This window comes from Podarcis cretensis, assembly GCF_951804945.1.
Source record: "Podarcis cretensis genome assembly, chromosome: 12".
Classification (NCBI taxonomy): Eukaryota; Metazoa; Chordata; class Lepidosauria; order Squamata; family Lacertidae; genus Podarcis; species Podarcis cretensis.
Genome location: NC_137181.1, coordinates 27406812 through 27422408, shown reverse-complemented (window position 1 = coordinate 27422408; position 15597 = coordinate 27406812). Strand labels below are relative to the sequence as shown.

The window sequence follows — 15597 nt, the reverse complement described above, 5'->3', positions numbered from 1 at the left end:
TATTCACATCATTTTTTTCTGTTAAAAACAAAGTCCGCATGTTTGCAGTTTAGTGCACATTTCTCCAAATATATTTCTATTTCTATTTCTATGTGTTTGCCTAATATAATCCATTTTGCAAGCACATTCCCACTAATATAATGTAGTTTTATACATTGATTTTTATTAAGTTATTCACTCTTGTTCACACTTTGTGGTAGGAAAACTACATCAAAAAAAATCCAGAGAATTGCAATTTTTGAGAGATGGATGTGTTCTGGTTTGAAAGGTTTGGCATAGGTAGGCATGCATAGTTCATTTATTTGGTTTGAAAAGTTTGGCATAGGCACGCGTGCATAGTTGAAGAGTTTTCTGGACCATGGTGTAAAAGTAGGGACAGAATGTCCCAAGCTTCAAACATCCTTTGATACTATACAAAATGCAATGGAGTTCTGACTTTTTCCATCTATTGATTCCAATGGGGTACTTCAAGAATAAAATTTTATTCATTTGGCCTAGATAATATAATTTGAAAAATCCAAAGACAGATTTACATAATGGATGAAAAGGGAAATACTCGCATAGGCACATGGCACACTCAAAGAAGCATAAAGGAGTGTTGGGCTAACATACGTTATTGTAAAATTTCACTTGTAAGGTAACTTTTAACTTAAGAGTTCTTTGTTAACAGTTTCCCACAGTGTATCAGTCTCTGTCCCTGCTGTGCTGATCTGCAACTGTCTTCTCTCTCTCTCTTTATAAATCTTTTTTTCCCCCTGTCTGCTTCCAAAATGTTATCTTAGCTAGGATTAATAAAGATATACTGGAGAGAGTCTTATCTTTTATAAGAATTATGTTTATAATAGAAAGCTTTAATCTTAGGAGAGAGATGAAGGCAAAGGGAGGCAAGAAAGACAAATTAAAAGTCTCTGACAATGGCAAAAGAGACTGTCCCCTTTAATCAAAAGTCTACCGCAAAGGTTTGGGGGTGATTCAAATATGACCCCCAAACATTCTACTAGTGCGTATGTCTGCTGAAAAATAAAGAGGAAGATTGTGGAGAGACCATAATTTTGTGAGGTAAAGTTATATTGTAACAATGTTTTAAAGTTAAATCATTGTTACCAAAAAACTTTACCTTACACTGACTGGGATGTAACTATAAATAGAATAAACTCCTTCTGTTTTACCCCTGGCTAGAACCAGGGACAAACATACAAAGTATACATGTTCTGCTATCTGTTACAGGTACCTAATATGGTGCCCCTCCAGATGTTATGGACCACAACTTCCATAATTGTTGTCCATTGGCTATGGCGGTACTTCTATGTTGTACTTCTTTGTAAGAATCTCTGGTCAATTTTGTCCCAGCTCCCATATTTGTAAAAGAATAAGAGGTAAACAAAAGTGTTTGAAATAATGAGTGCCTGTAGCAGTATAAAATAATGCTCTTTTTGTATATTCAGACAGTCCCGGGTATTGTATACATTCATGTGAACAAATGCAATGCCTGAACTGGTGATGAATACAGTATTTGCAGTATTTTCTATAAATGTGGTAGGTAGAAAAACAGTGGCATCCAAGGTATTGCTGTGAACTTTATACAATGTTTTCTTGTTCACACATTACATTTGCTAACATGCCTGAGAACAATCAAGACACTCACTTGTACAAAGGGAAACTATTGTATTCTTTTTCCCAGCTTTTTGAAACATTTCCATTTCCTACATTCACTATTAGGTGACGATGAGAAATTATAAAAAAGTATGAAATCTCAAATGAGAACATATCAGAAATTTAATGATAAAACTGCATTTATCCCTTACATTATTAAAAACAAACTTTTAAGTTGCAGGTGACTCAGCTTCCCATGACAAAGCCTGGACTCATATTGGCTGTTCTCTTGTGACCTTTTGCTGTGAATGCATATTACTCACTTTCCAGTTCCTTCTTGGATAAGGTTCAAGTCTTTCCCTGAGTTCTTGGCTAACCTCTTGTTTCACGGTACCCTGCTACCTCTTTGTGGCCCTCCAGTTGTGGACTCCCATCAGGCCCAGTCCAGCAACATTTGGCAAATGTTCCCCATCCAGCAAATGTTCCCCAGCCCTGCATTAGAGTCCCTTTATAGGCCAGGGATCTCATTAGTAAGGTACTAAGGTGCAGGAACTGGAGCATTGCAAAGATCCATCTTAGTCCTAGCTCCGTTCTTTAGGAAGACAACACACATTTCCTGCAAATGGGAGGGAAGAGAAAGACATTGGTATGAACTTCAGATGCAAATTAGCTAGACATGCTGGCTGGGATTGATGAGAACTATAGTCCAAAACACCTAGAGGGCAGAAGATTGGGGGAAGACTATTTAAGATCTTGTCATCTCTCCACTGTCCTTTCAATGCTATGCTAGCCAAAGCTTTTCACTAAGCTGCATCTGGTAATGGGGCTTGTTTCTGGTAGATTTTTATTGGGCAATATCCAACTAAATCATGTACACTGATCTGCCTAACATTGGGGGAAAAAAACCCAATTTTAGTCAATATTTTTTTACTTTGCTTTTGTGGGTTTATGAGTATAGGCAGCTCCCTATTTGCACCGGGGTCATTGCTTGCATCAGTGGTTGCACATAAGCCCGTTCTGCCCCCGCCCTGTTCTGCCCTGTGTCGCCCCCTTCCAGGGCCAAAAAACGACATGCGTGTCAGCAGTCACGTGCAAAATGATTGATGCCTGTGTAACAAATTAAAAGCAATTAATTTAAAATCCAGTTAAATGCAGCAGCAGAACTAAACCTTAAAAGCCTGTGGAAACAATAACAGTTTCACTTTGTGTCTAAAATATATCAAAGAGCCAACCTGTGATGAATCTTTGACAGGGAAGGTGTTTCAATGCTTTGGCACTATTATCTTGAAAGCCCTGCCGCTCATCCAGTTGACTATGTGTGATACTGAAGATACTGAAATGAGACAAAACTCATGTGTAAATTAAACAATATTAATACAGGTATAGGTATAGAGTTTTAAACAGTTTTAAGCAATTCTGCTCTTGCTTGGATTATGTTCTCTGCATATTTCGTTCTCTGCATATTTGCTAGTCAAATCTTTATAACATTTTCTTAAAATAAGTGACCAGAACTCTGCAGTGCAAATAGGTCTCAGTGCTTTCAATAAAGCTTATTCCCACGTAAACTTGTAGAGGGTGATAGCCTAAGAGATATATAAGATCTTTGAACAAAAAAACCCAAAACTTGGCAAAACTTTAAAGACACCCGTTTCTTAAGACCATATTTGTAAAGCATTAAAATGATGGCACTGTGCGCATTGGTAGCAGACAGTATGAACAATCCAGTATCTCAGCAGTGATATTTTGTAGAGGCCTAACTGAGGTTCCAGGGACGCAGGTGGCGCTGTGGGTTAAAGCCTCAGCACCTAGGACTTGCCGATCGAAAGGTCGGCGGTTCGAATCCCTGCGGCGGGGTGCGCTCCCGCTGCTCGGTCCCAGCGCCTGCCAACCTAGCAGTTCGAAAGCACCTCCGGGTGCAAGTAGATAAATAGGGACCGCTTACCAGCGGGAAGGTAAACGGCGTTTCCGTGTGTGGCTCTGGCTCGCCAGAGCAGCGATGTCACGCTGGCCACGTGACCCGGAAGTGTCTCCGGACAGCGCTGGCCCCTGGCCTCTTAAGTGAGATGGGCGCACAACCCCAGAGTCTGTCAAGACTGGCCCGTACGGGCAGGGGTACCTTTACCTTTACCTTTAACTGAGGTTCCAATGCTGTCAAGGCTTGGCAATAGCTTGGTGTTAGATGGAAGGCTGGCAGCGTTGAGGGAGTTTCAGTTGGTGATGTACTATATTCGCATTGGCAGAACCACAGAATTATATTAGACGGTACTTGGTGCGGAAAATCTGGCTGCAAGTGTGCAGTTTAAATTCAAAGCAGAAATTGGGCCAGAGAAGAAAGGATGGAAGAAAACCAACTGGACAGGAGGCGGTAGCGGGAACACCCACTCTGTGTTCCTGATAGGCTCAGAAAAACACTTTCTCAAATCCCACATTGCAGCATATGTGTGTCTGCACTAGGTGGGAGTTGGAGAGAAAGAAGCAAGAAGGAAAAATACATTTTTTTTGTTGCTCACTTGAAAAATGCAGCAGGCCATCTCAGTACAGGTTGATAGGGAATAAAGGAGCCAGCGTTTGTCCACAGACAGTTTTTCCAGATCATGTGGCCTCCATGACTAAGCCGCTTCTGGCACAACGGAAACCAGAGCAGTGCACGGAAAGACCGTTTACTTTCCTGCCGGAGCGGTACCTATTTATCTACTTGCAGTTCTTTCCTGCCATTTTCAGGGGTGAATCAAGGGGGAACAGAAGCATGCATGTACATAAACAGTGGCAATATGTTCAATGGCATCTACTGTTGTGTCACACCATGTCCATTGTTAGGAATTAATTTTAGCATGACATGGTGGTATATTGATCAAAGAGCCACAGTTCCATAATGCAATATGACAGAAATGTTAGAAACCAGGACAAGAAGCACTAGCATTATAACCAAGAAAACCAATGCAACAATTCCCATGTCTGAATGTACCCTTAGTGTCTTGGCTTAGTTCCAATACTCATGATATCCATGTGACACTTTCTTATTTTCCTCTTTGGGTCAGCTGGAAACTCTAATAGTCAAATGGTGTGATCCTATAGAGTCTCATTAACAAAGACAGCCCTTATCACAAAGTGAAACAACTGATTTATAAACAAGTATTTAAGTAATACTGGCTTCGGGAGAACCTTATATTCTTTCTTAAATCGAAATGACATGACCGCAGGAACTAAATTAAGAAGAAAAAGGACTTGTATTCATTTTCCACCACTGGGAAACTTGGCCTGAGAAGCATGTGACAAAATAGTGTGGCACAGAGACCAACAGCCTCCAGCCAAGCCCTAAAAATGGAAGCCATCATGTCCCAGTTTCACCCAGTGGCTTTACTCCACCTTAAATTTTATTATATATTAAAGCATGACCGAGAATGGAGCTTTTGGTCTCAGGGCTCAAATGGAAATAACATCATACAGCAGTTCTATTACTTATTGAATGGTAACTCAACTAAATCAGCTCTTTGTCCTTTACGTTCTCTGTACTTTTAGCTAGAGTCTTGCAAGTTCTTAGAGATGTACAACTGAGCAGTTTTTCAACCATATTATAAGTAGGTTAAAGTTCCATTATGTCATTTGTAGGTGTGAAAAATAATAAAATAAAACCATTTCTAAAACTGGAAGTGCACGAAGTGTCTGTGATTAAAATCAGATGCTACAGACGTAATGGAAGTGGGGGGGGGTGCTGGAAGAGTTAGACAGGCTATTCCTGGTTTTTAGAACAGGAGCTCAGAGCAGAAAATGTAAAGAGCTGTGGAAAATGCAGGGCTGGTGATAAAGAATGAACCTTAGATTTGTCCTTGCCTTGAACCTGATTGGAATTGTCCCCACTTACCTCAGAGCTTTCCTCCCATTGTAAATAGCAAGGCCGGGGTGGGGCAATTCCAATCAGGACTGCAAGAGCGACAAAAGGGTTGAAGTCCCCTGCCCAGTGCCTCTACTCCATGTCCCTTCCCCACACTTGCTATTGAATTAAAAAAACAGGTATGCACTGCCAAGTAGGTGATAAACTTCATATCTAATTTGGTTCTTACATATCCTCTTTTCAGCATTACTATAGATCATTCATTGCAACACAGTATCTTGATTTCCCCCCCTATAAGGAATTTATGTTAATGACCTATGTCAGAGGGATAATACAAGAAGCATTTATTCACTGCAAAATATTTTGCAGACTGAAAAAGATTAGTCCTGATAGTTTGAAAAAACACACTATTTTTATTTTTAGAAATGGTCTCATTGTGGAAACTTGCATCTGAAAAATTATATAAACTACTCTTTGCATCCCACCTGAGAAATTTCAGCACTGAGCTCATGAGGAGGCCATTTCTGTATGAATTTTGCTTTCAGTGACCAGGAGTGGAGACATAAAAAGGCTATTCACCATCTCTGGTTAAAGAGATAAGTGAAAGAGTCATTGGCATTAACTCTGTAGTAATAGCAGCAATAAGTACTAGGTCTGATTTAAATCTCTTGATAGTGATACTCGGAGGCTGGAATATTTATCACACCATTAGGAGAGGCTGTGCTCAGCTGATAAGATGTCTACATCCGATGAAGTCCACCTGAGGACTGATGATGCTGGGAGAGATTTATTGCCATCCATGGCAGATAGGCGAGTGCACTGCCCTTAAGAGCAGTTGGTGCCATTCATCTGACAAATTATACAATCAGCCGCCTGGGGCAAGCTTGTGGGATCTTTAATAGCTACAGAAGGTGAATACACACAAGTGTGTGTGTATATGTTTCTGGTTGGATAACCAGTCAGGAAAGCAACAATTTTGCTGAGTATCAGGCAGAGAAGAGTAAGAAAGAGTAAAATGGGAGAACAAATTAATTCCATGAGTTATTTATCTGTGTATTTCCTTCCTAGGCCAGACTTGTGCTAAAGAAATGAAGTCATCCAATTCTCCTTACTGCTATCAAATGACAGAAAGTCCAGGCGTTCTGACTGCTGAGAGGGAGGCAATATATTGTATGACAATCAGATTTAAGAAAATTAGTTTTCTGTGACCTCACCCTTTCCTCTCTTTCACCTGAAGCCTTTTTTCACTTTATGGGTCAGGTCTAGTGTGTTCCCTTTGTTGTTAGAAAAGAAACCTGAAACCTGTTCTCTTTAAAACCCCTGGATAGTTATGAGATTGTTTTAAAAACCATTAGATATCAAGTTCTAGGCACCATCCTTCCCAAGTTTTAGGCAGCAGGTCAAAACATTTTTATTTCAGAAACCCTTTGGGCCATGAATGCTGTTTGAATGCTCTTTTCTCTTATGTTTTAATTTGTGCATTTAATTCTGTAATTTTTATTTTTATTGTTTCTGTAAGCCACTTTGGAGGACGCAGGTGGCGCTGTGGTCTAAACCACTGAGCCTCTTGGGCTTGCCAATCAGAAGGTTGGCGGTTCGAATCCCCATGACAGGGTGAGCTCCCATTGCTCGGTCCCAGCTCCTGCCAACCTAGCAATTTGAAAGCATGCCAAAAGTGCAAGTAGATAAATAGGTACCGCTCCGGCAGGAAAGTAAACGGTCTTTCTGTGCACTGCTCTGGTTTCCGTTGTGCCAGAAGCGGCTTAGTCATGGAGGCCACATGATCTGGAAAAACTGTCTGTGGACAAACGCTGGCTCCTTTGGCCTGTAAAGCGAGATGAGCACTGCAATCCCAGAGTCGTCTGTGACTGGACTTAACTGTCAGGCGTCCTTTACCTTTACCTTTTTTAAGCCACTTTGAGACATGTGGTGAAAAGTGGGATATAAGTTTTTTAAACATATAAATATGTATTTATTCTGCCCCATATATTGTCTGAAATTCACCTGGCATAGTTCATAGGAATGAAAAAAGCTGAAGGGGCTGCATTGAGAACTGTGTGCTATTATCTGGTGCCATAACTGGAAAGCAGTTTTTGAACCACTGGGATACAAGCTAAATGAATATGAGTGATCTAGAAGAGGAGACAATAAAGAATCTGCAGAGTTGCATTAATAGTACAGTGATATAATTCAGCACTGCCTGGATTGGCTACTTACCCCTAGGCGATGCTTGCCTGGCCATTTTCCCAGTACTGGCCCAGCTGATTATTATTTTCCCCTTGTCCTCCTTATAGAAAACCAGCTTCAGTTCAGGTATCACATTCTAGGATGGAACTCCCACAGCTCATGTAGTTCAGCCACTTGCCCTGCAGCAGGCTGCTTAACAACACCAAACACAATTTTATCTGCATCTTTTAAAAAACAAAGTGGCCCACATAAACAGATTCTTGGAAGTAGCTGCATTCAAAAGGGCCTTCTGTACATTAGAAAGAGGAATAGATCAAAACGATTCAAGAGCATAAAGATTTGGGGAAGTATATTTTTTTATCGTCCGAAAGGAAAGAAGCAGCCCCAGTAAAGTAAACCATAGAAGGTAGAAGAGATGTTAATGTTTTGTTTTAATGTATCAATGAGGCATCTGATCAAGGCCTGTATTTTAAAATGAGCTTAAAGATTTGCAAATGTTTCATGCCAGGCAGAAAACCAGCTGGCTAAGTACTTTTTTCCCAGTTGTTTATGTTTCTGCTCTCCTGGACAAGGGCCCTCTTGATTTATAGCAGTAGCAGGAGACAGGTTTCTCAAAGTTGTAAAAGGGAAATACAGGCTGGGAGCAAAGGTTACACTGACCCTACATATTACAGAATACAATCAAGCTGCAAAAACACTAATTAAGAGTTGGTAAATAGTAAGATTTATTGTTTAACAGAAAATAATACCATGAGCCATCTGTATTGGCCATTTGTTTTGGAATGTATGGGGAACAGGGGCAAAAGGTGATCTGGTAATTAAGGTGCCTTGTCGAGGCAAATGTAAGATATATGGCTACTTGTCTGCCATTTATGGATAGAAGGAAATATAGCTCTTTGTCTCCCATAAAAGGTAATAGGAAATGGGTGTATCTTTTATGATTGGTTCTAGCAAACAGCCAATAGGAATTTCAACCAGGCTGATTGGACAGAGGCAGCCAAAGGAGGAGCAAGGGGGCTGGGTTGAGGAAATATAAGTGCTGGCCATCAGGGCTGGAGGGCAGGCAGAGCTTTGGTAACCATATATCACTGTGCCTATCATTTATTTGTCTGACAAATAAATTATTATTTTAATTTCTGTATTGCTGCGTTGAATATTTCATTCCAGCTAAGCGTTAACCACAAGCAGGGTGCTACACCATCATGTTAACAGCTATTTTGTTTATGGGCATTACTTTTAAACATTACTCTGAGTGCTTCCAGGCAGGAGCTTAACATTCCCAATGCACATCCAGATATTGAAAATGTATAATTGGCAACAGGTCTTTTATGACTCATCCGATTTTCCCTTGAAAGGGTAAATCTGGATTAAATGAGGGCGGGGGGAATACAGGCTGGCATTTTGAAGCTGACAATGTGTAGATATTACAAAAACGCTTGTATGTATGATCAACACTCATTGGGGGCAGAGCATATGGGACAAGTGCACATGGCAGTGTTGGGGTAAAGGCAGTATGTACGACCACTGTGCCTCCTATTCCTTTTCTTCCACCCTCCACTTTGGGGCATAATGTTCAACTTTAATGTAATTTATAAGGGTCTTTCATTAATGGAGCTTTCTGTTCTTCTACTTGATTATGCTGCTCTTATATATTTATTGTGTTAAATGAATTGAGTTTTGTTTTCATTATAGTTTTCATACCATGGGGTGCTGTGAAAGTCTGAAAGGATATTCCAGGCTCTGCTCTGTGTTCTGGTGCCAAAGGTAACAGGAGTATAAAACAGGGCCTTCTCTGTGGTAGTACCCTCTCAAGAGGTGTTCAACTGGCCCCTCTGTTTTTGGGTGAACAGTCAAGACTATTTCCCCCCCCCCCAGCTTTTAATGGTCCTTAACTGTATGTCAACATTGCTGGGTTTTGTTTGTTTATTTTTAAAGTGATTTTATGGTTCTCAGTTTTCACCACATGAGGGTTGTATTTTTACTGTTGTGAACCACTGTGTCCAAAAGGTAGTTTTAAATTGTTTCTATAAATCAATAAAATCTCTGTAGTACAGGATAGGGAAACCTGTGGCCCCTACATTAAAGTTGAACATTATGCCCAAACCCATGTTGGACTGCAACTCATACTAGCTGGGACTTGTGGAAAGTGGGAGTCAAACAAAATCTGCCTAATGATGCTGAGTCTAGGAGAGACGAAGATCTCTTCAGCCATGTAAGTCACTGTGTGACCTTGGATCAGTCATTCAAAGTCACCACAACTGCTGTGCAGATAAAACACAGAGCAGAAGAACCATGCATGCCATCTTTAGCTCTTTGGTGTAACAGGGGGATAAAAATGTACTAACAAATAAATGATGAGCAGGACACTAACAGTTAAAAAAAAAATTAAGCAAATACGGATTTGTGCCTTGGGCATGCAAAACCAGTACATACTGTTTAATGTTTTATAACAGAGGTAAAGGTAAAGGGACCCCTGATCATTAGGTCCAGTTGTGGCTGACTCTGGGGTTGTGGCGCTCATCTTGCTTTATTGGCTGAGGGAGCCGGCATACAGCTTCTGGGTCATGTGGCCAGCATGACTAAGCTGCTTCTGGCAAACCAGAGCAGCGCACGGAAACGCCGTTTACCTTCCCGCCGGAGCAGTTCCTATTTATCTATTTGCACTTGATGTGCTTTTGAACTGCTAGGTTGGCAGGAGCAGGGACCGAGCAACGGGAGCTCACCCCGTTGCAAGGATTTGAACTGCCAGTCTTCTGATCGGCAAATCCTAGGTTCTGTGGTTCAACCCACAGTGCCACCGCGTTATGTTTATAACATAGCTGGCCAGAAATAACCAAATGTGACCTAGAACACAGAAGTCCCAAGCCAGGTCTTTTTGAGGCCTAGTGTCAAAACACAGTACTTTTGAGTGGTTGTTGGAGTCCCATTGCCCTGGAAGGGCACACTAAACTTTACATCTGTTCTGGGTCTCTATGCCAAGAGCTGCTATTAAAATGTCTCAGAGTCTCTTTGAGCAACAATACATCGGGCACTCTGAGGCATTGTGGGAAATTTAACAACATTGTTCATAATTTCCTGCTGCTGTTACCGCTGGTTAAGCTTTCAACTCACCAGAAACAGGAAGTGGCTCTCTTAAAATTCCTCACTCTGGAGAAGTCATGCTGAAGCCTAGCATAAGCTTTTAAAGCTGCAGCCTTAATTAAAAAATGGTTGTTTTTATTAAAAACAAGGCAGAATAGATGATATCCTTCAACCTTCATTTGACTCAGGTAACAGAACAAAGGCCCAGGCCTTGCCAAATCAATAAGCCTTTCCTACATAAGTAGCATTTGTTTACCTCAGCACAGACAAAAATCATTTGCTTTGTGCTTCTCAAAGATGGGAAAGGGCAGCTGTAAATTGTAACCTCCAAAACTCAAGTCTTGTGTATCAGTTATCACAAAAGGTCAGAGCAAGAAAATATGAGTTTCCATGGAGTTCCTAATTCCTTTGTTCTTTAGATGCAAAATATTGGAAGTTTGATGGGAAAATGCCACATTTTCTCTGGGGCTTGCAAAGAGAACTGCAGTAGCTGGAGATAAAATATTAAGCAGCACACGTTTGCTAGGACATTAACAACGAATCCACAGGTAATGAATTTTGCTGTAGGCTGTTTTCCTACTGTTGTTTTCTTTTTCCATTCAGATCACGGTTCTCAGTAATTAAGTTTCCCTGTTTGGGATTATGGCACATATACAGTGGTCCAAAAGCTTTGGAGCATGCTTAACTGAGCCAGTAACACAGACCTTGAGGCAACAAACCCTCTGTTGCAAGCAGAGGGAAAAAAACAACAAACACACAGCTGTCTAGACTCACTGACTGCTTCAGTGAGAAAATTTCATTCTGCAGTTTCCCTGCACAGATATAATCATTCGCCTCGCATTACTTATTAGCTCCAGACAAAGAAAATAAGGTATATATTTGGAAATTTGTAATATTTTGAAAATCAGTAACTTTTCGGCACTACAAGGCTTGGCATTTGGTGGAGTGCTTTTAATATAGGGCAAACTTTGAGCACTTGGTGGTTGCACACTAAATATAAAGTAAGTTTTTAGCTGGGCAGGGGGGAAATCACATAAATGCTTCAGCATATGGAACAGCTCAACTCTCATCTCGCCACACTAGTTTGGGTATGTGGAATGACCCATAGTATATAATAGGTTTCTGAAGTTTTTTTTTCCTGCATCTGAGCCTACCAATATGTTTACTGTCTTCCTGTGCCACCGTTTGGACACTCCTCTGCTTTGCTCCTGCCTGCCCATAACCACTTCCTGCGCAAAGTCTGTCTGATTGTCTTGTAAATCCTAGTCTTTTTCAAGTTTGGCTTCTGTTTCCAACAGTTTTATACAGTTCTTTTCAGGCACTGCAGATCTGTGCCAGCTACATGCATGGGTCTCCCTGCTTACTGTCAGGCAACTTTTTGTCAACACTTCTTTGTTTCAAAATGGCTGCAAGAAAGTAGACTTCTTGGAGTAAAAATAAAATTTAAAAATGTCAAATCGGTTTCCTGTCATATCTCACAATTTGAAATGGGATTCTGAATTTGATTTTGAGACAAACTGTGGGTTAGCACGAACTATATTTTGCACAATCTGCAAAAAACAAAGCAATAGGAAGTGACCATCAGTAGCAACTTGGGATCTATATGTAGCTGTTGAATGTGCTGAACTGAACTGCAGATGACAGTTTCTGAGTGAAGTAACCTCGAGTTGACTCTGTCCATTCAAGATGGCCGTTGGATTCTCCCTGGCAGGAATGAGTATAAGAGGGCTTTCCTTTCCTGTTGGGTCTTGCTTGCATAACATAGTCTTCCTGACTCCTTGGTTATGCTGGAAAGGTAATAGCCAAGATTATCCCATAATTTAAGGGTTAATTTTATTAGTGTTAAGTCATCTAGCCAAGAGGGCAATGGGGTGGAGGTGTTATTTAGGAACCAGGCAGAGTGGTGTGGTGTTTGCTGAGGCAGTTTGTGCCCTGATTGGCTGCGTAGTACTAAGGGAGTTTTCCTCTGTAGGTTTGGTGACTGTCTCCCTGCTAAGAAAGACAAAACCTCACTTTTCCTTTCTCCTCAAATTATACACTCTGTTCAGGTTCCTCAATAAAGTGCTATTAGGATTTCTTTTCTCTCTGAGCTATGTGTTACTTAAGTGAATTTGCTAACAGGCTATTCTTCAGGCTTGACTTCTGGCTTGTTCCTCAGTCTCACTTTCTGGTTTGTCCAGCCCGTGGCCAAGTCCTGACAATGACAGAGGGAATTTAAGCACATGAGAGGAGGAAGAGAAGGAAGGAATACATGAGCCTGAGAAATGGTGCTATTTATATAGTCCTCTTTATAATGTTTCCTTCTTTACATGCTTACTACTGCATGTTTCATTGGTCTAAATATGTTTCTTTTGAATATTCAGTTTTTTCTTTGATTAGTAAAGATTGATATCCAGAATTTCCTGATCTCAAAACTCTTCTTACAGTTTTACAGTCTCTAGACCAGTGACAGCATCCATTTACCCAGACTTCTCTTTTTCCTTTTGAGGTTTTAGATAGGACTCTAGTTACAGATCAGTAGAAAAGAAAGAAACCTTGGGTGAATGGATTATATGAAGATTAGAGACACAGGTGTAGTGGTAAATTTTGAAAACCAGGAACCCGCTGTTACATAGCCGTCATAGTATTGCTCCAAAGGAGAATTTTAAGAAATGCAAACCAAATGGATTCTCATACTTGCTTTGAAACTTATTATCACTTTATTCGCTTGCCAGAATAAGGAGGGACCATAAATTTCACAGGCACTCTAGTGAATTATGTCATCACTTCTGATGTGAAAAATGTCCCACTGCACAGTCCCCCAAATTCCCCTTCCACTACACCACTGATTGGAGGTGCTGTTGTATACTGTCTTGCAGTATGTACCACTGCACTGCTGTATGCTGTCCAGAACTCATAAAACTACTAAAATGTACCTGGAGTTGTATGTTGCCCCTCTGTTTATATGCTGGAATTTATTTCTATTGATAACAGTTTATATGCATGCTTCTTGTACAGTTTGCTTCAGTAAAAATGTTTATAATTCTGCTGTCGCTGGGAGTGCCTATTTCCTCTAATTTGATTGCTGTTGAAATGTATCAAGGGGCAGCCCTTGCATCCCTGTGTGTTTGCAGTCCCATTTCAAAACCTGGCTGGCTGCCGTGGCAAATCTCCACTCTCATATATGTGTCCAGTTTTGTCCTGTTCTGGCTACGGTCTGGCTGAAATGGCATGAATGAGAGAGTTTGCACAATATTGTTCAGATGTGAGACAAAAAATTCAAAATTTTCAGCTTTTTCTTTTTTAAAGCCAGGATGTTTTGGACTATGAATATTTTGCTTTTCAGCTTCCTGTCTATTGTAGAACTAATTTAACCATTTGGACACCCTTTGTGAGCGAATCAGTGGCCAGGCGTGTCTCTATACATAATACTTATACACTGTGAGCGTCTTTCAGACTTTGTTTAGTGTGCCATTTCTTTCTGTCTGAGGAGCTATCTAGTTGGTGCATGACAGCTGTCTAATCTGCTTATGTAGCGAGGCTCAACCAGGTGAGGTAGACATGACAGTTCCTGTTGGGTGGATTAGAATGTCTGACATCAGGTCACTCTCTAAATTGAAAGTCTCTGCTAATGCAGACAAGTACAGGGCAACCGAAAGCCCAGTAATCCCATGCCCCAGGCTGATGAAGGCTGAGCTAGTACCTCAGCTGCTGGTTTAACTCCTTCAGGCTCTTTGAAACAATGATTTTTTTGCAGTTGGGGGAAGGAGGCCATTTGCTGCATTTGGTGTGGCAAACTGCACTCACTGAAGGGTGGCTGTTGTGTGGTTTGTCTGATTAAAGCTGGTTGTGCAAAACAGGATTTTCATCCCTTGGGAAATTTCAACCTTTCCTTATAAGTATTCAGCACTGTTGAAATGAAAATGTTAACCCCTTACAAAAGAAGGAGAAATCTACTCTGGCTCAGTTTGGAAACGCTGAGTGGAGGTACAATTAAAAGACAAACAAAACACTTTGATCTCTGCCCCCGCCCCTGCCCCTCTGTTTGTAATTTGTTGGCAAATTATATCCCTGATTGCAGCTGCCTCTAAGAACAAAATCCATAATGTAAATTCTAAGCTTCAGGTGCACAGTTAGGCATGTTTAATGGGCAGTTATATGGAATTGGTGACTTTAGCACAGTTGTGAAAATACCACAAGATGCATTTTAGATTAACCTCAGTGAAATGTTGCTCACTCAGTATTGCAACAATGGTGTCTAAGTGTATGTGTATGTCTTTGGGCAAAGGATTCCTGGGGGTTGGACTCACAGTCCCTTCCAATGTTACAATTCTGTGATTCTCTCACAGCATAAATTTCAGCTCTTTGATTTGCCAAAGTCCAGGAGTACGTATGAAATTTCAAATAACAAAATATAATGCTTTGCACAGTTTTTATCAAATGGAGCAGTTGTGATTCAATTTAACCATCAAAAGTTACAATATGGACAACAGAGAATTGTGCACACAAAAATGCTATGGCACCTTGAAGAAATGAGCAATTATACTATATAATATTAGCTTTCATACTCTATTAAATGTTGTCTTGCCATCAAGGCCATGGCAATCTTTAAAATTAAAAGCATGGGGACAGGCTCTCTTGGATGAAACCAATTTTCTAGATCGGCTTAGGTACAATTTTGGTATGGAAACTGCCTTTGCTACCCTGTATGATGACCTTTGTCAGAAGAGACAGCTGGGAATTGCGTCCTTGTGTCACCCCCCCTTGATTTTTCAGTGGCTTTCAATACCATCAACCATGGTATTCTTCTGGAGCAGCTGTCTGAGTAGATGCCACTGCTTTGCGATAATTCCAGTTCTACATGACCATGTTCAGAAAGTTATGTTTGGCTCTGTGGAAACTTTGGTGTGGGGTGCCACAGGGTT

The 15597-nt window shown here is 40.7% G+C and overlaps 2 long non-coding RNA genes across 7 annotated transcripts in view; one reads left to right on the top strand and one right to left on the bottom strand.

Moving 5' to 3' along the window:
- Positions 1-336: 336 nt before the first annotated feature.
- On the bottom strand, positions 337-12045 carry LOC307200059. 2 transcript variants are annotated; one of them, XR_013832310.1, is made up of 4 exons: positions 11848-12045; positions 7643-7801; positions 2826-2926; positions 337-2209 (listed from the first exon to the last, which is right to left on the bottom strand). It is a non-coding gene; the product is annotated as an uncharacterized lncRNA (long non-coding RNA). The 2 variants fall into 2 exon arrangements; XR_013832311.1 differs by lacking the exon at positions 11848-12045 and having other exon boundaries at positions 7643-7991.
- LOC307200051 overlaps positions 10460-15597 on the top strand; it is a 162419-nt gene continuing 157281 nt past the window's right edge. For all 5 annotated transcript variants that reach the window (XR_013832296.1, XR_013832297.1, XR_013832298.1 and 2 more), the window contains exon 1: positions 10460-10881. This is a non-coding gene — a long non-coding RNA (uncharacterized lncRNA). The remainder of the gene's footprint in view (positions 10882-15597) is intronic.